The sequence below is a fragment of the Sapajus apella genome, unplaced genomic scaffold (assembly GCF_009761245.1).
Source record: "Sapajus apella isolate SASKATOON/1434 unplaced genomic scaffold, GSC_monkey_1.0 scaffold129, whole genome shotgun sequence".
Lineage (NCBI taxonomy): Eukaryota > Metazoa > Chordata > Mammalia > Primates > Cebidae > Sapajus > Sapajus apella.
This window is the reverse complement of record NW_022437069.1, coordinates 478,155-503,275: the sequence shown is the minus strand read 5'-3', so window position 1 is coordinate 503,275 and position 25,121 is coordinate 478,155. Positions and strand designations below refer to the sequence as shown.

Genomic DNA, 25,121 nt, shown 5'->3' with positions numbered 1-25,121 from the left:
CACAGTGCTGGGATTACAGGCTTGAGCCACCGCGCCCGGCCGGATTTCCTTCCTTTAAAGGGCTGAGAAACATTTCATTGGCTGTGGATGCCACATTTTGTTCAGTTCATCCACTGATGGACCCTTGGGTTGCCTCTACCTCTTGGCTATTAGGAATAATGCTGCTGTGATCATGGGTGTGTAAATACCTCTTCAAGACTCTGCTTTAAATTTAAAAAGTACCTACTTTTGGGTACCTACAGAATTAGGATTGCTGGATCATATGATAATTCTGGTTTTAATTTTATTTCTTTGAGACAGAATCTCACTCTGTCGCCTGGGCTGGAGTGCAGGGGCACGATATCAGCACCCTGCTACCTCTGCCTCCCAGATTCAAGCAATTCTGCCTCAGCTTCCTGAGTAGCTAGGATTAGCTGGCCACCATGCCCAGCTAATTTTTGTATTTTTAGTAGCGATGGAATTTCGCCATGTTGGCCAGGCTGGTCTTGAACTCCTGACCTCATGATCTGCCCACCTCGGCCTCCCAGAGTGCTAGGATTGCAGCTACTGCGCCTGACCCTGGTTTTAATTTTAAGCGATTGCCATACTGTTTTCTATAGCAGCGGCATCCTTTTCCATTCTCACCAACAGTAGGAAGGGTTGCATTCTCCCCGTACCCTCACCAACACTTTCTGTTTTTGTTAGTGTGTTTTTTGTTAGGAGCCATCCTAGTGCGTGTGAAGTGGTAGTATTTCAATTTAAAAAATTTTAGGCTAGTTCTGCCTATGGAGTAGACATTCTCTTATTTCTTTAGTTTCTTAATAAAGTTGCTCTCACTTTACTCTAAAAATTTTTTTTTTTTAATTTAGTAATTCTAGTACATGTGTAGTGGTATCTCACTGTGGTGTTTTTAATTAATTAATTAATTTATTTATTATTTATTTATTTATTTATTTTTGAGACGGAGTTTCACTCACGTTACGCAGGCTGGAGTGCAATGGCGCGATCTCGGCTCACCGCAACCTCCGCCTCCTGGGTTCAGGCAATTCTCCTGCCTCAGCCTCCTGAGTAGCTGGGATTACAGGCACGCACCACCATGCCCAGCTAATGTTTTGTATTTTTAGTAGAGACGGGGTTTCACCATGTTGACCAGGATGGTCTCGATCTCTTGACCTCGTGATCCACCCGCCTCGGCCTCCCAAAGTGCTGGGATTACAGGCTTGAGCCACCGCGCCAGGCCTTATTTTTTATTTTTTTAGACAGAGTTTCACTCTGTCACCCAGGCTAGAGTGCAGTGGCATGATCTCAGCTCACTGCATTCTCCACTTCTGGGTTCAAGTGATTCTCCTACCTCAGCCTCCTTAGTAGCTGGAACTGCAGTTGCATGCCACCACACCTGGCTAATTTTTTGTATTTTTAGTAGAAAAAGGGTTTCACCATGTTGGCCTCAGGTGATCCACCTGCCTCAGCCTCCAAAAGTGCGGGGATTACAGGCATGAGCCACCCAGCCAGGCCTCATTGTGGTTTTAATTTGCATTTTTCTAATGATGACTAATGATGTTGAAAATTTTGTGTATGCTTATTTGCCATCCTTATATCTTCTTTGATGAAGTGTTTGTTCACATCTTTTGTCTAGTTTTTAAATTCAGTTGTTATTTTTCTTGATGAATTGTGAGAGTTCTTTATATATTCTGGCTACCAGTTCTTGATTAGATATGTATTTTGCAAATATTTTTCCCCAAGTCTGTGGCTTGTTTTTTCATTTTCTCAATAGTCTTGAAGCATAGAAGCTGTACATTTTGAAGTCCAGTTTATCAATTTTGTTATTTTATGATTTGTGCTTTTATTGTCTTATTAAGAAGAGATCTTCGCCTAACTCAAGTTCCCAGAGGTTTTTTTTCCTGTGCGTTTCTGTCTTAGTTTTATAGCTCTGTGTTTCACACTTAGGTAAATTATGAGTTAATTTTTTTGTGTGTGGTACAGGGTATGGGTTTGTGGCCCACTCGTTTTGGATGTTAAATTGTTGTAGCACTATTTGATGAAGACTTTCTTTTCCCCGTTGAAATGCCTTGGCACCTTTGTTGAAAATCAATTGACCATATACATGTGGGTCTATTTCTGGACTCTTAACTTCTGTGTCATTTCTTTGTCTATCATTTTGCTAATACCACACTGTCTTGATTACTGTACCTTTGTAGGGAGAATTAAGTAATGAGAGTCCTCTTTGTTCTTTTTTGAAGCTGTTTTGCTTATTTTAGTTCCTTCGCCCGTCCATAACGTTTTAGAATAAGCTTGTTAATGTCTACAGTAACACCTGCTAGGATTTTAAATGGGATTGCATTGAATCTATAAATAGGCTGGGGATAATTGACATCTTTATAATACGGAGTCTTCCACGAATGTGCTACAGAAACACAGATTTTTATTTAAGTTCAGTTGCTTATAATTCATATGCAGTCCTCCTTTTTTCTTTATTATATTTATGTGTTTTTAATTGGCAAAATTGTTTATATTTATGGTATACAATACGATGTTTTGACAAATGTGTACATTGTGTAATGGCTAAATCAGACTAACATGCATCCTCTCACATCATGAACATTTCTTTGGTGGTGAGAATCTACCCTCTTAGCAATTTGCAAGCATGTGATATATTGTTATTCAGTTTAGCGATCATGATGTACTATAGATATCTTGAACTTGTTCTTCCTGTCTACTCCTTTTATGTTTGTAGATCACTTTGGAGGTTACAAAATGCTTTCATATCTGTTATTTTACTTGATCCTCTTATGACAACACTGGTTGGTAAGTGTAGCACTATTTTAATATGGCTAAAGACAAATTTTCTATCCTAATGGAAGATCTCAAAGTGCATTTTTTTTCTAACCCAATGGGCCCTTATACAAAGAACATAGACTTATCAGATGAGTAGACAAAAGACAACTTTTCAGGCTGCCTTCGGATAATCTTTAGCAAGGGGCAGATCATCAGTCAAGGGGTGGCTAGGGTTACAGCCCTCATGTCTCTAGACAGGGCCTGGCACACATACACTGCGGGCGGGGAGGAGGAAGTGGGCATTATCTTCTTCTCTGAGTGCTAGGGCGAGGATTGTCTCTTTTGCTTAGGGAGGGATAGCTTGTTCCAGCCTGTGTAACAGCTAGGGCACATGTTGACTGAGTAGCTGAATTCAGGCAGCTGTAGAGAGGGACAAAGGTCTTCTCTCTGTGTAAGGCTATGTAGGTATAGTTGTAGCTTTTAATATCCTTTTTTTTTTTTTTTTTTTTTTGAGACAAGGTCTCACTCTGTCACCCAGCTGGAGTGCAGTGGTGTGATCTTGGTGCACTGCAACCTCCACTTTTTGGGCTCAAGGGATCTTCCCATCTCAGCCCTCCAGGTAGCTGGGAGTATAGGCGCGAGCCACCACGCCTGGCCAGTTTTTTATTTTTGTAGAGATAGAGTTCCACTATGTTGCTCAGGCTGGCCTTGAATTTCTGAGCTCAAGCGATCCACCCACCTTGGCCTCCCAAAGTGCTAGGATTACAGGTGTGAGCCACCGCGCCCAGCCTCATATCCTCTATATAACCTATCCTGGTCCTTTCAGATGATATCACTAAAAACTAATTGCACTTTTTACATCTCCGATGACTACATTTTAACAAAATTGCATCATGTTGTTTATAACTGAAGGCTTTTCTGTTCTAATTTAGGGAATGACCTGATGGTCAAGGGAAGAAGCCCTATTAGCAAGGCAGTTTGCAGAGGCCTGGAGGGCCAGGGCCAGCACAGTGGATTTCCTGGGGCTCACTGCCAATAGGAGTAGTGTAATGAGGCCCAGGGTTTGCATAGCAAGTGTGTAAGAGAACCAGGACTTAAAAATCAAGTCTTTGACATCTAGTTCCAGTTCCATGGTGTTCCTTTACTGCATTTCCTTTCAAATTTTCATGAGGTTCCTTTAAAAAAAAAAAAAAAGATTGGCAAAAAAGATATCAGTTAAATTTAAACAAAAGAAAACCTAAGTAGCAATATTAATCTCAAAATACTACTACTAAGCACAGCTGACATTTATTTAGTACGTGCTATGTGCCAGACACTGTGTTAAGCATTCTGTGTAGATGGTAATTATCATAGCATTATTGACTTTTATGTGATGAAACAGCATAGCAACAACTTGCAAAAAGGAAAAGCTCCAGTAGATGAGGAGCATTAGACAATAGCACAATTATAGATTTCTTTCTTATTTTTTTTTTTTTTGAGACGGAGTCTCGCTCTGTTTCCCAGGCTGGAGTTCAATGGCGCAATCTCGGCTCACCACAACCTCTGCCTCCCAGGTTCAAGTGATTCTCCTGCCTCAGCCTCCTGAGTAGCTGGGATTACAGGTGCATGCCACCATGCCCAGCTCATTTTTCTGTTTTCAGTGGAGACAGGGTTTCACCATGCTGGTCAGGCTGGTCTGGAACTCCTGACCTCGTGATCCACCCACCTTGGCCTCCCAAAGTGCTGAGATTACAGGCGTGATTGTGGCTTCCCTATAATAAGGGAGCCACAATCTCCCTTATTGTTGGGCGTTCGGGTTGTTTTCACTCTTTGTTCATGGTGTGTGTGTGTGTGTGTGTGTGTGTGTGTGTGTGTGTGTGTAGTGTAAATTGATCATATACTAGGCCAAATAAATTCTCAGTAAATTTAGAAAAGAGAAATGGAATCTGAACATAATTAGTAAAATTGTAATTAATAATTTAAATTAAAAAATCCAGCTTTTTGAAAAAATTTTCTAAGTCTTTTTTTTTTTTTTTTTTTGAAGTGGGGGTCACTGTGTCGCCCAGGCTGGAGTGCAGTGGCACGATCTTGGCTCCCTGCAACCTCTACCTCCCGGGTTCAGGCGATTCTCCCAACTCAGCCTTTCGAGTAGCTGGGACTACAGGCATGTGCCACCACACCCAGCTAATTTTTGTATTTTTTAGTAGAAATGGGGTTTCACCATTTGTTAGTGAAATCTGTGTATTTTTTAGTAGAAATGGGGTCTTGAACTCCTGACCTTGTGATCCGTCCGCCTCAGCCTCCCAAAGTGCTGGGATTACAAGTGTCAGCCGCTGTACCTGGCCAGCCTTTTTGATAGCTATTAGATATACTATCAGGCCGGTGCCGTGGCTCACACCTGTAATCCCAACACTTTGGGAGGCCGAGGTGGGCAGACCGCTTGAGCCCAGGAGTTGGAGAAAGATAATAAAGAGCTAGAAGAATGCCTTCACTTTGTAAACCTGAGGAATGCCTTGGATCCCTCTTAAGGAAAATACATAATCCAGAACCAGTAGAAGCCAGCCTCCCAGAGCTTCTGCCTGCCTCGCTGAGCAAGCCTGGGAAAGGGGAGCAGAAACAGGTTTGAAGGGAAGGATGAGCTCCGCCTGTCCCACTGGCCCAGGGAGCACTCCTAATGATGCTGAGGAGCTCAATTCCAAGCAGGCAAGAAGCTTATGGAGTGAAACGAGAGGCTGATTCTCATTCAATATTTTCAGATTGTGGAGGAGAGAACAATGAGATGAACAAAGTACCCATCTGTTCTCTACTTCCTTTTTCTGAAAGGAAGAGGTGAGGTTTCTTCATGCCATCTGGACAGTGCTGGGGTTACGTGACTAGACTCCCCCCAACTGAGTCTCCTTTGGTAAATCACAGAATTCTCTGAATCTCATCTATAAGCAATGATAATGACAATTACTTGGTAGAGTTGTTCATAAGGATCTAATGAATGCAGAATAGATGCGCATCTTTGGAAACTAAAGTATTAAGCAAACGTCAATAGTATGGTAATACAAACAGTGCTTACCAACAATTGTAAAGTAGGAAGTTCGTATTTATCATTTCCTACCTCTTTTTCTCTGTGCTCGTCTTTCTCCCCCTCACCTCTGCTGTCCAGTATGTTAGTCACTAGTCTTTGTGGCTGTCTTCATATAAATTAATTAAGATTAAATACAATTAAAAATTCAGTTTCTAGGTTGCAAAAGCCACATTTCAAGTGCTCGGGGGCCACCTGTGGCTGGTGGCCACCAAACTGGACTGCACTGCCCCCTGTTTTGAGAGGTGAGAGAGATCTTGGGGGAGGTAGGCCTTCTCTTGCTGCGTTCCAGGTTCTGATTTCAGCACCAGATTGAGTCCTCATCTTCCCCGGAGAACCCAGGGCTATAAGGTGATCCTCCCTTCCCGGCTCGTCTCTATCAGCCAATCAGATTTCTGTGCCTTGGTTGAAGTGTTTGTTTGAGTGGTAAGCAAAGCACCCTGATTAAGTTCATATCAAAAACTTTGAACCTCCACTTAACCGTTCTGAGTACATGCCTTTCAAAAGAGGATACCCACAAAGTCAGATCTCAGTTTGGTAGACTTTCTTACTGTAAAATGTGGCAGTTCCTCGGAAAGGCTGTGTGGTGGGCGTGCTTACGTTACACACACAGATTAGTCTTCTAAAGGAGCAGACTGACCCTGCCTTTCAAAAGAGGATGCCTGCAGAATCACATCTCCAGCTGGTAGAATTTCTTGTTGTAAATGTGGCAGTTCCTCGGAAAGGCTGTGTGGTGGGCACGTCCTTAGCGCGCGCGTGCACGCTCGTGCACACACATGCACACACACACACACGTCTTCTAAAGGAACAGATTGACCCTGTATGGTAGGTGTGCCCTTACATTACACACACACACGTGTTCTAAAGGAACAGACTGACCCCGTGAGGGTGCTGTGTTCTGCTCCCTCCCCACTCCGAACATGGTGTTAACTGCTTTTCTTTTTTACTCTTTAATTGATTAATAAATAATAAATTCAGCGAACATTTCCTGAGCACCTGCTGTGGCAGCAGGTCTATATGAGGCATAGGATGCATAGAAACGAAGAAGTTGGCCCCCCCACAGAAGCCAGCAGCCCATTTATTCCTCGTGTAACACCGTCAATTCTGTGTCCAGCACTGTGGCCTGAGCAGCCTCACTCTGGCCACTGCCCCTCCGTGAAGAAGGGCTGCTCTGCTTTAAGCCACAAATGACCTTGGAATCTCAGAGACTGTTCCAAAATGGTTCTGTCTTGAGTCACAGATCAGAGAGTCTCCACAGAGACCTCAAAGTGGCTTCTTTTATCAGCTGATGGTCTTCAGAAACTCTCTGTTTCTGCGGTCAGCTTCCAGCTGCTCATTGCTCCTGATTACCTCTCCTTTAGTTCTTTCTCCTGGAGTGTGGGCGGTGTAAACTCTGCTTCCTTTGGTTCTCCTCAGGGTGAGCTGTGGTGGGCGGAAGATGAGCTCAGGCGGCAGGCAGGCCTGGGTTTGAGTCCTGCTTCTGCCACTCCTGATAGATGATGTGGGCATTTCCTCAACTGTCTCAGCCTAGTTTTTTATATGCAAAATGGGGATTATAATAATTATCCATAGGATAAACTGAGCTAATGGGAGGCATGAGGCCTTGACCAAGAAGTTTTGGAGCTTGAGAGTGTTAAGGGAACTGGGATGTAAAGAAAACAGATTCCTTCCCAAGCATCTAACTAATTTCTGGTCATGTATGTTCATTCTTCATAGTTCGTGGCATAGTTACCTGCTCAGAACTTAGAAGTGAGAAGGAATTTTGTTCCCAAGGTTATATTTTCTTCCCACGGCCAGCCCTGCTCTTGGTACAGCGTGCTCTCTGCCAGCCCTGAGACAATCCGCTTTTATCCAAATACTATTAAGATATAATGAGGCAGGGCAGTGACCTTGGGCTTCTGCATGAGATTTAGAAGACCACATTTATAAATTATTTTAGCATGAATTATTTCTGGGAAAGATTTTTCACTGTTTACTAATGTCACCTATTGTATGTTGTATCTTATTTTCTTTTTCAGAGATTGACATTTTTCTGACCTTGTCTCGAATCTTTTTTTTTTTTTTTTGAGACGGAGTTTCGCTCTTGTTACCCAGGCTGGAGTGCAATGGCGCGATCTCGGCTCATCGCAACCTCCGCCTCCTGGGTTCAGGCAATTCTCCTGCCTCAGCCTCCTGAGTAGCTGGGATTACAGGCATGCGCCACCATGCCCAGCTAATTTTTTGCATTTTTTAGTAGAGACGGGGTTTCACCATGTTGACCAGGATGGTCTCGATCTCTTGACCTCCTGATCCACCCGCCTCGGCCTCCCAAAGTGCTGGGATTACAGGCTTGAGCCACCGTGCCCGGCGAATCTTTTTAAGAGTTTGTGCCTCCCAAACTACATGCACTTTGCAACTCTGATTTTTTTTTACTGTGTCTGTGTGTGATGTGCTCACTGGTTTGCCTTTGATTTTGACTTCCAGCAGCATGTTCTTCTATTCTGCCTAAGGAAATAGTGAGAAGCACAGAGCGTTAAGGGGTTACTTAATGGTTTTGGAATGTGCATCTGTCCCGAAATAGGAGCTGTGACCAAGATTATGGTGGTTGTATTTTTAATCCATATTTGAATCGTTCTTTTTTCCCTTCCTTTTTATCTAGCCAGACATGTTGAATATAAGACTTACGGGATGAGAGAGAAAAGTAGACAACTCATTAATCTCTAATCATCTGGAATAAAGCCTTTGTTTGAAATTAAAGGAGGGGGGGAACATTGGTACCAGACCCTGAATTAGGAACATCTGTACCCATGAGAACTTGAGCAAGAGAACTGGAATATTCTCATTTTCATTCCACCTCCCACGTGCTCTCAATAGTTCGTGCAGGGGAGGGTCGGAGATAGCATGGCTACTTAAGATCTTTATAATACCCCTCCAGGTAGTGCTTTAAAAGACTGAATTGGATTCCATTAATTGAAAATTTTCATGCCAGAAAAGTTGGAAGAGATAGGAACGTTTGCTGAGAAGCCTATCCATGGAATAAAACAAGTGGTCTATTTGAAAAGAAATGCCACAAGTACTAAAGCAACAACATATACTTTGCCTTCAAATATTGTAGCACAATCTTAAGGGCGGTACAGAGGCTGCATAGTGTGATGGGCAAAAGGTCACACTCTGAATCCAAAGGCAGCCTCTGCCGCTTTCTAGCTGTGTGACCTTGGGCAAACCACTTAGCATCTCTTTGGCTTACTTTTCTCACCTGTAAAATGGGCATAGTTATAATGCCAGTATCAGAGATTTGTTGAGAAGAACAAATGAGTTGTTATATGTAACACCCTTAGAACAATGGTTGGCACCAAGCAAGCACGTTAGAGTTGTTTTCCTCCTCTTGTAGTTGCCCTGACTACTCCTGCTTCCACTGCTGTGATTACCTCTGCCACCACTGCCACCTCTACTGCCACCACTGCCACCTCTACTGCCACCACTGCAGCATGGGCTTGGGCATCAGCTTGGGTTTGAGTTCTGGCACTGCTGCTTACCTATTCAAGTCCAAGCCCCTTTTCCATATTTATGAAATAGGAGTGTTAACTGGTGAGGATGAAATCGGATAACGTGTGTGAAGCACCCAGTAGATTAAATGCTCGTAGCTTTGTAGTTACTGCAGCGGCTCTCAACCAGGGATCCTCCCACACCAGGGCATTATACTCCACTGTGAGTTGCATTACAAGTTATGTTTCTTACTAATAAAGTACCAATGGTTGAGAATTATTTAAAAAAACTAGTTAGAGTTAAATCAAGGATATCCCCACCCTGACATTACTGCTGTTCACTTCAGTTTTGAGAAGTGGGAGAGTATCTGGAAGAGAGGCCCTGCGCTTCCAGGACCTACACCTGTTAGGACGTGGGGGTGGGGGACGCACATGTCAAAGGTGACTGCTTGGTGTGGGGGCAGAAAACAAATTGGAGAGTTGCTGGCCTTGGGGTGCTGTCGTTTCTGCCAGAGAAGGCGCCACTCACGCTCTTCCATGTGGCAACCCCTCTTTTTAATTGATTGCCCAGACCAACGCGTCATCATCCCTCAAAGCCCAACTGTTCTTACCTTGCCCAAACATGTATAGATTCGAGGAAATACTTGTTCTATTAAAATCACTTTTTATGTGGCCGGGCGCGGTGGCTCAAGCCTGTAATCCCAGCACTTTGGGAGGCCGAGGCGGGTGGATCACAAGGTCAAGAGATCGAGACCATCCTGGTCAACATGGTGAAACCCCGTCTCTACTAAAACTACAAAAAATTAGCTGGGCATGGTGGCGCGTGCCTGTAATCCCAGCTACTCAGGAGGCTGAGGCAGGAGAATTGCCTGAACCCAGGAGGCGGAGGTTGCGGTGAGCCGAGATCGCGCCATTGCACTCCAGCCTGGGTAACATGAGTGAAACTCCGTCTCAAAAAAAAAAAAAAAAAAAAAAAATCACTTTTTATTATATTAAGCACTACTGTAACTTGTCCTGAATTTATTCATTAATAAGTATTTATTAAGTGTTTTTATGAGTAAGATATTATCGGGTTTATGAAGAAAATTCAGAGTATCAGTTTAAGAAGCTTCTAATCAAGTTTGATAGACTAGGTGTATATACCATAACTATAGCACGAAGACGTTAACTCTAGTGTTCTTTTTATTTTTCTTTTATTTTTTATTTTGGAGTCAGAGTCTTGCTGTGTCACCCAGGCTGGAGTACTGTGGCACGATCTCGGCTCACGGCAACCTCCACCTCCCGGGTTCAAGTCATTCTACTGCCTCACCCTCCTGAGTTGCTGGGATTAGAGGCACGCACAAGCACACCCAATTAATTTTTATATTTTTAGTAGAGATAGGGTGTCACCATATTGGTCAGGCTGGCAAACTCCTGCCTCGGCCTCCAAAGTGCTGGGATTTCAGGCATGAGCCACCATGCCTGGACTTTCTTTCTTTTTTAGCTTCCATTTTTAAACATTCACATTCAGGAAAATACATTGCATTTGTTTATAGCTTGGTCCTTAATTCTTTGTTTTTCATGATAAAAGTAGTATGTGTTCATTGTGTGAATTTTGGAAAATAAGTAAACATTAAAAAGCAACACGAAAAATTAAGCCATATTTCATCAACTAGGGATTACCATTTTAATGTTAAATTTATTTTTCGTGTATCTTTATACAGGTTCACTCTTCATATTCTGTTTTTTTCTTTTTCAGCCATTATGTAATAATTATTTCCCTATGTCATTAAACTATGTTGTAAGTATAATATTAATAGCTAAATGATATTATATATGACTTATAATTTGCAAGCATTTCCCCAATGTTGGACAGTTTGGTTGATTCTGATTCTTCTTTATGAATAATATTGTCAAACACTTTTATGTGTGAGTCCTCCATATTTCTGATCATAGATTTCCACAAGCAGAATTCTGAAGTCAAAGGGTAGAAATAACGCCAAGATTGTTACATGTGGTTTCATTACTTTTTGGCAATGCTATTTACCCTAGCAAAACTCTTACACTGATAGAGTTGGAGATTTATTACCTTAAGAACAGGAGATCCTTAGCTTTTTCAGACCTGACGTTCCAAGTGTGTGTTGACTATTCAAGAATGACTCCAAAGTTCATGACATAAAGTAGTTTGCATATTTACTGAACAAAATTTAATCACACAGGCCTAGAGGCTGGTGAGTGACCCAGTCTGCCTAGCAAATGTTTCACTGGGGCTTCATGGGTTTGTGTAATACCTCTCATATATTGACTTAAAGACTTAATTTGTTTGAAAATGGACAACTTTTGTGAAAATCAAAAGGACCATTAATTTATGGTGTACAAGTATGCACAGAAAATCTACAGTTGTCAGAGAGATATTAAGAAAAAACCTAGAGTTGATGCAGACTCTTTTATATTAAAATAGAAGATTTGCTATGGTCTACTACTTTCCAGTGACTACTTTCTAATTGCTTAATAGTATGTATTGACCTGTTATTTCTAGAAAATAAATCTAATTTCAGTTTTAGTACCAGCCATCAGAATTCTTCTTATAATAAATCACCAAATGGTTATATATGTATATTTGCATATATATCTTTGTAATATAATATGAAAAATACATTAATCAAATTATCAGATTGAGCTTCTACAGATGTTTGCCCCTTGTTTTAATTTTAAAAGTTCTCTTTGGCAGAAATGTCTTATACTCTAGCCAGGGAAGACAATGTGTAGAAAACAGTTTAATCAGTGCCTGGGAGTCTGAGAACAAACTTAGCAAATGTAGCTTAGAACAATCATAAGCTTAGCTTAGCATCTTTCCTTAACCTTGTACTTCTAAGTAGGATGACCCACCCCCCCAGCACCCCCTCACAGTCTGGGAGCAGCTTCTCCCTCCCCCATGTTTGGAGCTGTTCCCCTTGAGGGTTGCCTTTTCTCCCATTGCTGACAGGGAGGTGGTGGTAGCTGCCTTTGTCTCCCATCTGGGCCCCAGAACGTTTCTTGCTTTTGTTTTACAGTCCTATGACAGACCCGCATGCCCCCTTCCTATCTCAGGGCCTGGCTCCCCTGCCCCCCAGCCAAGGTCTCAGACATGTACAATCGATGCCCCTCTTTGAGGAGCTCGTCCAGCTACACGTCTGGACCTTTCACATAGTGATGATCTGTTAAAGGCATAGAATCCGCCTGGAATATGCTGACCTTACCCTGGTAATATGGTGGAGTGCAGACAGAGCTGGGTCTGTCTGGTTTCTGGCCTCTGTAGCCGTTTCCCCTGGGTCTCCTGGGGCCACTTGAACCTGACTAGCCAGCCTCTCACCCGGCTCTAGGACCCAGCCTGAACTGAAGCAGAGGGACTGAGGCTGCCTTACACTGTAATTTGGCCTCAAGTCACCATTGCTGGCCTTGTGCCTCAGCTCTGATAACTGGACTCTTGTCTGGCTCCTGTGTGCCAGAATCCCATGGTAACCTGCCTCATTTCCCTGTGCCTTGTTTTTATCAGCCTGCCTCCCAGGGATTGAAACCCTGCCCTGAAACACAGTGACCAATGCACTTTCCCAGTGTCACCCAGCCCTCTCGCCTTTCTGATTGGATTCCAGAGGACCTTGCATTTCTCCTTGTTCTGCAGCCTGTAGTCAGGAAACCTATTCTGGACACTTTTCTCTGTAAATGGCCACTTAGTTCTCTTAGTTACTTGAGCCAAAACCTTGGAGTCACGCATAGCTCCTTGCATTGTCTCCCATCCCACAGCTGAGCCTTCAGCAAATTCTTGGGTCTGCTTTAAAAATATATCCAGAATCTGACTACCCTGGTCGGACCCACTGTCATTTTGTCCCTGGATTCTTGCAAGAGCTTCCTTCCTGACTGGGCCTCCGGTAAAGAATCCTGTCTTTTTTCAGTATATTCTCAACACTGCCACCTGAGTGATCCTTTTAAAGTAGGAGCCAGGGCTGGGTGCGGTGGTTCACACCTGTAATCCCAGTACTTTGGGAGGGCAAGGCAGGCAGATCACCTGAGGTCAGGAGTTCAAGACCAGCCCGACCAACATGGCAAAAACCCGTCTCTACTAAAAATACAAAAATTAGCTGGGTGTGCGGGTAGGCACCTGTAGTCCCAACTACTTGGGAGGCTGAGGCAGGAGAATCGCTTGAACCTGGGAGGTAGAGGTTGTAGTGAGCCAAGATTGCACCATTTTACTCCAGCCTGGGCACCATAGTGAGATTCCATCTCAAAAAATAAGATACGAGCCAGATAATCTTACTCCTCACAGTCCTCCAGTGGCTCCCGTTTCTCTCAGGGTAAAGGCAGAGTGCAGAGTGCAGGCAGTCCCCATAGGCCCTCATCATCTCTGCTCTTAGCAGCTTACCAACATCTCTCCAACTCCCTGCTCACTCACTCCACGCCAGCCACACTGGCCTTTTCCTCTGTTCCTTGAACCTTTCTTAGGCTTTCTCTGTCAGGAATGCTTTCTTTCCAGATATGTGATTGGCTTACATCCTCACTTCCCTTGGCCCTTCATTCAAATATCACCTGCCAGGGAGGCCTTGCCTCTCTAATATTGCAACTCCCTCCACTGTCTTTCCTGCCTTAGTTTTCTGCGCAGCACTGAGCACAATCTAATATGATACACACACACACACACGCACTCTCTCACACACTATATGTATATATATACTATATATACATATTATATACATGTGTACTTTTAGTTTTTTTCTTTTCAGTCAACATGTAATATATACATATTTTTATATGTGTGTATATATATAATTTTTTTTTCTGGAAACTGAGTCTTGCTCTGTCGCCTGGGCTGGAGTGCAGTAGTGTGATCTCGGCTCACTGCAACCTCCACTTCTCGAGTTCAAGCAATTCTTCTGCCTCAACCTCCCTAGTAGCTGGGAATTCAGATGCATGCCACCACGCCAGCTGATTTTTGTATTTTTAGTAGAGACGGGGTTTCACCATGTTGGCCAGGCTGGTCTCGAACTCCTGACCTTAGGTGATCTGACTGCCTTGGCATCCCAAAGTGCTGGGATTACAGGTGTGAGCCACTGTGCCTGGCCTACTGTGTATTTTAATTAATTAATTAATTAATTTAATATTCTTTCTCCTCAAGCCCCTGAGGGCAAGGGTGCTTTGTTTCACTGCTGTATTTCTAAAGTCTAGAGCAGTACCTGGCCAGGGTATGAGTTCCAAAAATATTTCTTGAATGAACGAATCAGATAGTTGAATACCTGAGTATTAGCACTATTCTGTACATTTTATATGTATTATCTCATTGAATTCTCACATTAACCTTGTGTGAGGGTACTTTTATGGTATTTTACAGATGAGAAACCTGAGTTTTAAGAGGTTAAGTGACTTGCCAAAAAGGACCTGAACCACCACACAAATATTCGACTAGAGCAGCAAGTTAGCATAAACATAGGCTTTGTTATTATCCAGATTTATGTTTAAGTCACAGCTCTATCAATTACTGGTTGAATTAACACATCTCTAAACTTTAATATCCTTAGTTATAAAATAATGATTCTATCTCCCAGGTTTCCTGGAAGAATTACACAAGATCATGGGTACATTATTTTCATATGTGTTTTCCTGATTGCTGGTAAAGTTGAAATTTTTTCATAAATATATTTTTTGTTTTTTTGTTTTTTTCTTTTTTTTTCTTTTTTTTTTTTTTTTTTGAGACAGAGTTTCGCTCGTTACCCAGGCTGGAGTGCAATGGCGTGATCTCGGCTCACCGCAACCTCTACCTCCTGGGTTCAGGCAATTCTCCTGCCTCAGCCTCCTTAGTAGCTGGGATTACAGGCACGTGCCACCATGCCCAGCTAATTTTTTGTATTTTTTTAGTAGAGACGGGGTTTCGCCATGTTGACCAGGATGGTCTTGATCTCTTGACCTTGTGATCCACCCGCCTCGGCCTCCCACAGTGCTGGGATTACAGGCGTGAGCCACCGCGCCCGGGCTGTTTGTTTGTTTTTTGAGGCAAGGTCTTACTCTGTCACTCAGGCTGGAGTGCAATAGTGTGATCTTGGCTCACTGCAAACTCTGCCTCCCAGGCACAAGTCATCCTCCCACCTCAGCCCCCAAGTAGCTGGGACCACAGGTGCATGCCACCACACCCGGCTAAATTTTGTCACCCAGTTAATTTTTGTGCTTTTGGTAGATACTGGGTTTTGCCTTGTTGGCCAGGCTGATCTCGAACTCCTGGGCTTAATTGGCCTCCCAAAATTCTTGTATTACAGGCATGAGCCACCATGCCTGGCCTTTTTCATGTATTTACCAGCCATTCTGATTTCATCTTCTGGGAATTTCCTGTTCATAATCTTTTCTCAGTTTGCAGGTTTTTTCTTATCAAATTGTAGGAGTTCTTTGAATGTTGGAGATACATGTTGTCTTATATGTTACAAATAGCTTTCCTCACACTATCATTTGCTGTTTGATGATGATTTTGGAACCTTCTTTTATTGATCTGGTTAAGCGGTCTGGGGTTGGTGGTTGATCAAATACTTGAGAATAGGGATTTATTCATTCAGCTAGCCTTTGTTGAGGGCTGGAACTTTGTGGGATGTCCATTCAGTGAGGACAGCTGTAAATCTTGACTTCTAGTTTACGTCACTGATGATGGCTCTCAGCTTTGGTTCTACCAGATTCTTGAAAGAGAGTGTGTTTTCTCAGAGCCAAGTAGACCCAAACATTTCCCAGACTTTGGCCACATAGTCAGAAATTTCAAAAGAGTTCTGGAATTTGTGGGCTTAGCTCCAGTCGCCAGGCATACGTTGTCTTCCCTGGGGGCAGAGATTGCCTTCAGCTTACTCCACCCTCCTCAGCTACGCAGCGTGATCCGGGCAGATGATGAATACTTGAGATATCCCCTGTGGGGTGAACTCCAGAGGTAGCCTCAGAAACTAGATGTGTAATTCACATGGTCAAAACCTGTCAGGCTCTTCTGAAATCGTGTGACTTCCTATCAGGCACCAGCTCTGCAGATCCTCAAAGGTCTGGCTTTCAGAACACTGGCTTTCAGAACACTGCAGCGCCCAGATGCTGCCTGTTGGAGCTGCAGGTCCTGTTTGAATTTGAACAGTAAAAGGCCCCAGAATGAATGAGCAGGGCTCCTGATTGCACCTGCAGGTTCAGGTTTAGTTTGTGGAGACGTCTCACGCAAGAACTGTCTGTCTTGTGAGCCACTTGGGGGGGTTCAACCAAATTGGCCAACAAAATTTGATACCACACAAGCCCTTTTCTTGATAAATCAATTTAATAAGCCTCTATCATAAGTCTGTACGACCTGCCATCCACTATGTCAAAATAAACAAAATGTTCATGTTGATGGTCACAAGTGCAGTCCCTAGAGTGGAGATCCAGTGACCCGTTTCACCACTAACTAGCACTGGATCATACACCAGATCCTTAGTCTCTCTACGTCTCGGCTCACTCAACTGCAAGATGTGGCCACTAACAGTACCTAGGAAAAGCTGTTGGGAGGATTAACTTGGGTCATGCATACAAATCCTTAGAATAATGCCCAGCGCAGTTGTTGTGCAATACATATTGCAAAGTTCCTGGTATAAACTCCCTGTTGCAGCCTTCTAATTAGACTTCAATAGATTGTTGGTACCATTTCCCTCTTTCTTGGCAGGTATCCTATCTAGGCCTAGAGAACTAAGGTTTTGCTGTTTATTAATGAAGTTTCTTAAATCCCATACAAGCGAGTTGCATCCTACTAATTCTTCACAGAGTAGATAAAAACACTTTTGCTGAAGTCTTAACTGCCTGTCCTGAAGTGAGCCAGGCCGTGTGTTAGCACCTTGACTCAGTGCAGCTCCCAAGAGAGGCAGAGAGAATACCCACAGCAAAGACACACGAGCGGGTGGCAGCAGTGGCAGCGCAGGACCAGGAAAGACACTGGATCTTTCTATCCCCTCGCATTTTGAATCTGTGTTACAGTCAGTCGTATTAATATGAAGCAATCCTCTTTCCTCTCTCCCTAATCCAGCCCCTGACTGCCAGGTCATAAAAGAGGGCAGAAGAAGAACTACATTTAAAGTAGTGATTATCTCTAACTACAATTTTAAATCCCTACATGTTTGGCTGTAGAACTAGCCAAAGTTTTGTTCCAATTCTCCACCAAGTTTCACAATAGTCAGAAGTTAGAATTGGTCTGTATGTTATGAAACAGCTAGTTTTTAGATTTCAAACTTAAAAGGAAGCTTTAGTTGTTTATTATTACCGTGGACATTTTCCAAGAGACAGAACGACATCTGTGGAAGATTCTACAAAGGTCTTGATGCCAGACGTTGTGGTTACTTCCCTGCTCAAAGCCAATGGTATGTGCTTCAAGGAACTCCCCGGCTGTAAGCAGTTGGCTGCCTCAACAACAGTTAGCTAATGTCTTAGCTCTTTTCTGTCTCTACTGTCAGCTCCTTGGGGATGTGACTTGAGAAAGCTCTCCCCTCCCCATTTTCTCCTGTAACCTCTTTGGAGGAAGTTGCCCGAGTAACCACTTTGTTTTATGCTAGTTTTTTTTCCTTTTTTTTTGTTTTTTGAGACAGAGTCTCGCTCTGTCGCCCAGACTGGAGTGCAGTGGTGCAGTCTTAGCTCACTGCAACCTCTGACTCGCGAGTTTAAGCGATTCTCCTGCCTCAGCCTCCAGAGTAGCTGGGATTACAGGTGCATGCTACCACGCCCAACTAGTTTTTTGTATTTTTTGTAGAGACAGGGTTTCACCATCTTGGCCAGGCTGGTCTCGAACGCCTGACCTTGTGATCCGCCTGCCTGGGCCTCCCACAGTGCTGGGATTACAGGCGTGAGCCACCGCACCCAGCCCTATGCTAGTTTTGTTGAGTGCAGGGGAAAACACTTCCCCACAGACGCAGGACAGAAGTTGAAGAGTGGGGAGGAGGAGAACACACACAGTCACTGAGCACCTGAGCTATGCTGTGTACCCGGTGTCACTGAGTTCCCTCATCAGCCTGCTGAGACAGGCCTTGTTATCCCCATTTCACTGATACAGATGGATGGTTCTCATATGGAACACACATCTCTTCATAGTGCACTCCTTGCCCCGGCAGATGAATCAGAACTGTTAGAACCACAATGGACTCTACAGCCCAAGGTCACACAAGTGGCAAGTGACAGGCAGGACTCAAACCCAGGTTTATCTTTCTTAGGCCTTTGCTCTTAGTTTGTCAATTAAGCAAGTATAGACACACAAAAGCAATCTGTTTCTATGTAGGAAAAGTGTTTCCCTCTTCCTTTTTCTCAGTCTGGGGAGATGCCTCTCTCTAGTCCCCCGGAACTATCATATGCTCAGTTTAGCACCATTTTTGTCTGGTTCCTCGTCTTAGAATATATTCTGTTTATTCACTTCCCTGGCCACCTGAGAAACCCTTTTACTAGTTTAATACTGCTTTCAGTCCAAACCAAACTCCTTGCCTTGACTACCTAGAAAATCTCTCGTTGCTGAGCCTTAACTCCCCTGAACCGAGAGTCTCACCCTGAAACTTGGTTGAGAAAGGCCAGAGCTGGGAGGCAACAGCCTGAATGGAAGACGAGGGTCAGCTACCACCAGGGGGGGCAAGCCAGACCAGCCCAGCAAGCAGGAGCCGAAAGGTCAGAAAGCCGGTGAGCATGGGGTGGGCGGCAGGAGCAGACCAGGCCACATAGGCCATGTTGCCCCTTGTGGTGGCTGCTGGGCACTCGCCATGCCTGTGCTTGTCTCACTCTGCCATCTTGTCATTCATGAAAGTGCTCAAGAAAATGCCTTCTACCAGTCTGTGCCTGCTCAGTCTCTTAAGAAGTTTTGGGGCTTCATTTAGAATTAATTAATTTAGAACTAGCATTTAAAAGTTAAACAGGCTGGGCATGATGGCTCATACCTGTAATCCCAACACTTTGGGAGGCTGAGGTGAGCAGATCACTTGAGGCCAAGAGTTCGAGACCAGCCTGCCAAACATGGAGAAACCCCATCTCTACTAAAAATACAAAAATTAGCTCAGTTTGGTGGCGGGCGCCTGTAGTCCCAGCTGCTACTCGGGAGGCTGAGGCAGGAGAATCACTTGAACCCAGGAGGCAGAGGTTGCAGTGAGCTGAGATCATTGCACTCCACTCCCACTTGAGTGACAGAGTGAAACTCTGTTTCAATATAAATAAATAAAAATAAATTTTTAAAACAGCTTATAAGTTAAAATATAAATGAAATGAAGCAAAGAGAAGAATATTGAAAGAGATGTTTAATGAGGGGCAAAGCATGGCCTTGACCCAGCGTCTGCTAAGAATGGATGGCTCTCATTTGGCACAGATGTTTTTCCATAGTGCACTCCTTGCCCTGGCGGATGAATCAGAACTGTTAGAACCACAATGGACTCTACAGCCCTGTTTTAGGCAGCACCCCCCCTTTAGGGTTAGACAGCTGAAAGCAAGAAAAGATAGGTGAGAAGCTCAGCATTACTCAGCGAGTAAGTGGTTGGTACTGGAATCAAGTTCTGCTTACTTAGTCTGAAATTTTTCAGCCACTTCATGCCATTTGATCAACCTATTTGCCCTTTGTTTCTGAATGAAATGGAAAAAGTAATTCCTTCCTTCCTTCCTTCCAACAAAATTACTGCCATTCCTATTAGTGTTACTACCACTGCTGGTGAAAATGTACTGAGCTGGTGCCATGCATCAGGCCTTATGGCTAAGGCTTTGCATGCATCATTTACTCTTTCTGGTAACCCCAGAGTAGGTACTATTACTGTCTGTTTACAGGGAAGACAATGGAGGCCAAGAAGGATTAAACAGTTTCCTTGCATCACACAGCCAAAAATGGTAAAGCCAGATTTGAAGTCTAGGCTCTTTGATTCTGGAGTTCATGCTGGTAACTACCGGCTATCCATCTGGCAGTGTTTTGTTCTTTTGTTGAATTACTAAAACAGAACGATTTTCTCCGAATGCAGAAGTTGAAACCTGTTGAGGAAATTCAACCAGAGTATTTCTTGAAGAAAAAAGAAACCATTTCCTGATTTCTTTGTTTGTTAACCCTATGACATCATTAGGGTTGGTAGTAGCTGCTCCTTTGCCTTCACTCACAAGAATAAAGTGCAGATAGTGTTTTAGGAACTACTGAAGCTGCTCAGAGGGCCAGAAGTGGGACCCTCCTCTGCTGTTTTCTCTGCCCTACACCTGCCCTTTTTAGCTTGTGGAACTCATCATCCCCGCCATCCGGTAAAGGCTGCAAAGGACCCCAGACTAGTCCCTGCAGTGAGTATCGATGTTTTTTTCTTGCTTCTTACCTACTACAAACTCTGTCTTGCCCATGGTCAAACTATTATCTCTAAAACTCCAGCTTCAGGCTACCTCTGACCCTTTGAATTTGCCACAGTTAGAAAAATCAGGAAAATAGGAAACCTAACCAGGAAAGAAACACCTGGGAGTGTGTGTGTTGTCGCTGTAAGCAATGACACATAGATTAAAACAGTAATGAGATACCATAGGCAGGAATGGATAAAGCATGGACTCCAACTTTGGGTTCAAAGCCTTTCTCTATCCTTTATAAGCTTTGCATTCAACCATTTAAGCTTTCTGAGCCTCGGTTTCTTTATCTGTAAGGTGGGGATAATAACGTAGCACTTCACAGCGTTGTGAGGATTAAACAAGATGAGGTATACGAAGCATCTAACGCTGTGTCTAGAACAGTGTAAATGCCGATAAAGGCTAATTATCAAAGCCATCATGTAGCATTTTTACCCATTCAATTAGGAAGAAGTTTTGATCGATATTCAGTGTTGGCGAGCGGGTAATGCAATTTGTTCTTGTATACAGGCACACCTTGTTTTATTCTGCCTCGCGTATCCTGTGTTTGTTACAAGTTGAAGGTTTGTAGCAAACCTGCGTGAAGTAAGCCTTGCTGCCATTTTTCCAACAGCACGTGTTCACTTTATGTCTCTATGTTGCGTTTCAGGAATTCTTGGAGTGTTTCACTCTTTATTATGCCTGTTACAGTGATCTGTGATCAGTGATCTTTGGTGTTACTGTTGTAATTGTTGTGGGGTGCCATGAACAGCACATAAGATGGTGAGCTTAAGAGAAATATTGTGTGTCTTCTGACTGCTCCATTGATTAGCCATTCCTGTTTCTCTCCCCATCCTTGGGCCTCCATCTTCCCTGAGATAACAGTATGAATTTAGGCCTCTAAATGTTCAAGTGAAAGGGAGAGTCACATGTCTCTCACTTTAAATAAAAAGTTACAAATGATTGAGTTTAGTGAGGAAAGCATGTTGAAAGCCAAGGTAGGACAAATGCTTGAAGGAAATTAAGTGCTGTTCTGGTGAACACACAAATGGTAAGAAAGTGAAACAGCCTTATTGCTCATATGGAGAAAATTTAAGTGGTCTGGATAGAAGATCGAACCAGCCACCACATTGCCTTAAGCCAAAGCCTAATCCAGAGCAAAGCCCAACTCTCTTCAGTTCTGTGAAGAATGAGAGAGCTGAGGAAGCTACAGAAGAAAAGTTTGAAGCTAGCAGAGGTTGGTTCATGAGGTTTAAGGTGGAAAAAACTATCTTAGTCAGGTTCAATGGCTCATGCCTGTAATCCCAGCACTTTGGGAGGCTGAGATGGGCAGATCACTTCAGGTCAGGAGTTCGAGACCAGCCTCGCCAACATGATGAAACCCCATCTGTATTAAAAATACAAAAATTAGCTGGGTGTGGTGGCTTGTGCCTGTAGTCCTAGCTACTTCGGAGGCTGAGGCAGGAGAATCACTTGAACCTGGGAGGTGGAGGTTGCATTGAGCTGAGATTGTGCCACTGCGCTCCAGCCTGGGTGACAGAGCAAGATTCTATTAAAAAAAGAAAAGGCAGCAGCAGCCATCTCTATAACATAAAAGTACACGATGAAGCAACAGTCGCTGCTGTAGGAGCTGCAGCAAGTTATCCAGAAGATCTAGCTGAGACCATTGCTGACTGTGGCTGCACTCAACCACAGATTTTCTTCCTTGCCTTTTTCTTTCTTTTCTTTTTTGAGAAAGTCTTGCTCTGTTGCCCAGGCTGGAGTGCAGTGGGGCAATCTCAGCTCACTGCAACCTCTGCCTTCTGGGTTCAAGCAATTTTCCTGCCTTAGCCTCCTGAGTAGCTGGGATTACAGGTGCCCGCCACCACACCCAGCTAATTTTTGTATTTTTAGTAGAGACAGGGTTTCCCCATGTTGGTGAGGCTGGTCTGGAACTCCTGACTTCAGGTGATCCACCTGCCTCGGCCTCTCAAAAGTGCGGGGATTATAGTTGTGAGCCACCACACTCAGCCCAGATTTTCAACGTAGATGAAACAACCTTCGTTTGGAAGCAGATGCCATCTAGGACTTTTAATGCCTGGCTTCAGAGCTCCAAAGGACACATTGATTCTGTTGTTAGAGACTAATGCAGCCGATGACTTTAAGTGGTTTCAAAATAAATGCTTATGCTTGTTACCATTCCTAAAACCCTAGGGCCCTTAAGAATTACGCTAAATATACTCTGCCTTTGCCGTATGAGTGGGATAACAGAGCCGGGATGACAGTACGTATGTTTACAGCATGGTTTACTGTATATTTTAAGCCCACTGTTGAGACCTACTTCTCAGAAAAAAAGATTCCCTTCAAAATATTGCTGCTCAATTCAGTGCTCCTTCTTGGTTGGTAAAAAAACAACTAAAATACTACTCCTGGCCAGGTGTGGTGGCTCACGCCTGTCATTCCAGCACTTTGGGAGGCTGAGGCAGGCGGATCACCTGAAGTCAGGAGTTCGAGACCAGCCTCACCAACATGAAAAAACCCTGTCTGTACTAAAAATACAAAAGTTAACGGGGGCGTGGTGGCTCGTGCTTATAATCCCAGCCACTTGGGAGGCTGAGGCAGGAGAATTGCTTGAGCCCAGAAGGCAGAGGTTGCAGTGAGCCAAGATCACACCATTGCACTCCAGCCTGGGCAACAAAAGCAAAACTCCATCTCAAAAAAGTAAATAAATAAATAAAATATTACTCCTCATTGACAATGCACCTAATCATCCAAGAGCTCTGATAGAAATACACAAAATTAATGTTTTCATGCCTACTAACACAGCATCCATTCTACAGCCCATGGATCAAGAAGGAATTTCAACTTCCAAGTCTTATTATGTAAGAAATACATTTCATAAGGCTATATATAGCTATCATAGATGATGATTCCTCTTAGGGATCTTGGCAGAGTACACTAAAAACCTTCTGGAAAGGATTCACTCTTTTAGATGCCATTAAGAATATTCATGTTCATGGGAAGAGGTCACAACCTTATCAACATTAACAAGAATTTGCATGAAGTTGATTGCAACTCTTTTGGATGACTTTGAGGGGTTTAAGACTTCAGTGGAAGAAGTTAACTGCAGATGTGATTGAAATAGCCAGAGATCTAGAATTATAAGTGGAGCCTGAAGATGTGACTGATTTGCTGCAGTCTCATAAAACTTGAACGGATGAGGAAGTGCTTCTTGTGGATGAGCAAAGAAAGCAGTTTCTAGAGATGGAATCTACTCCTGGTCAAGATGTTGTGACCATTGTTAAAATGACAAAGGATTTACAAATACCACATAAATTCATTAAATCAGAAGCAGGGTTTCAGAGGATTGACTCCAATTTTTTTTTCTTGTTTTTGAGACAGAGTCTCGCTCTGTCGCCCAGGCTGGAGTGCAGTGGTACGAACTCAGCTCACTGCAACCTTGAACCCTCGTGGGTTCAAGTGATTCTCCTGCCTAAGCCTCCCAGGTAGGTTAGATTACAGGCACGTGCCACCACGCCTGGCTAATTTTTGTATTTTTAGTAGAGATGGGGTTTCATCATGTTTGCCAGGCTGGTCTTAAACTTCTAGCCTCAAGTGTTCCACCAGCCTTGGCCTCTGAAAGTGCTGGGATTACAGCGTGAGCCACCACACCCGGCCTATTGACTCCAGTTTTGAAAGAAATTCTACTATGGGAGCATCACATGATATAGAGAAATTTTTTGTGAAAGGAAGAGTCAGCTGATGTAGCCAATTTCATTGTCATTTTTTTTTGTCGTTCTTGTTTGTTTTTTGAGATGGAATCTCTGTCACCCAGGCTGGAGTGCAGTGGCACCATCTTGGGTCACTGCAACCTCCACCTCCACCTCAAGTGATTCTTCTGCCTCAGCCTCCCGAGTAGCTGGGATTACAGGTATGTGTCACCACACCTGACTGATTCTGTATTTTTAGTAAAGACAAGGTTTCTCCATGTTGGTCAGGCTGGTCTCGAATTCCCAACCTCAGGCGATGTGCCCGCCTTGACCTCCCAAAGTGCTGGGATTACAGGCACGAGCCACCATGCCTGGCCAAACAATTTTTATATGCATTGGAAAACCAAAAAATTAATGTGACTTATTGAGATAGTCACTTAATTGCAGTGGTCTGGAACTGAACCTGCAAAATCTCCAAAGTATACTGGAATATCATTAGAGACATTGTGAATTGGTATACATCTTTTTCGCTTTTTGTTTTAGAAACAGGGTCTTGCTCTGTTACCCAGGCTGGAGTGCGTAGGTGTGATCATAGTTCACTGCAACCTTAAATTTCAGGATTCAAGTGATCCTTCCACCTTAGCTTCTGAAGTAGCTGGGACTATAGGTTCATAGTACCATGCCTTGCTAATTTTTTTGTTTTTTGTAGAGACAGGGTCTGACTGTGTTGCCCAGGCTGACATATTTTCAAAAACAGTTTTGGAATATATATAAAGGATATTAACATAGTAATTTTTTTTTTTTTTTTTTGAGTCGGAGTTTCGCTCTTGTTACCCAGGCTGGAGTGCAATGGCACCATCTCGGCTCACCGCA

The 25,121-nt window shown here is 43.5% G+C and overlaps 1 protein-coding gene and 1 long non-coding RNA gene across 6 annotated transcripts in view; one reads left to right on the top strand and one right to left on the bottom strand.

The window, feature by feature from the left end:
- The window catches only part of CRTC3 (CREB regulated transcription coactivator 3), a 115,942-nt gene that overhangs the window by 16,395 nt on the left and 74,426 nt on the right, over positions 1 to 25,121 (top strand). The gene's annotated exons all lie outside the window — the stretch shown is intronic.
- On the bottom strand, positions 9,286 to 22,886 carry LOC116539475. Its single transcript, XR_004264067.1, has 3 exons — positions 22,876 to 22,886; positions 20,519 to 20,524; positions 9,286 to 9,370 (listed from the first exon to the last, which is right to left on the bottom strand). It is a non-coding gene; the product is annotated as an uncharacterized LOC116539475 (long non-coding RNA).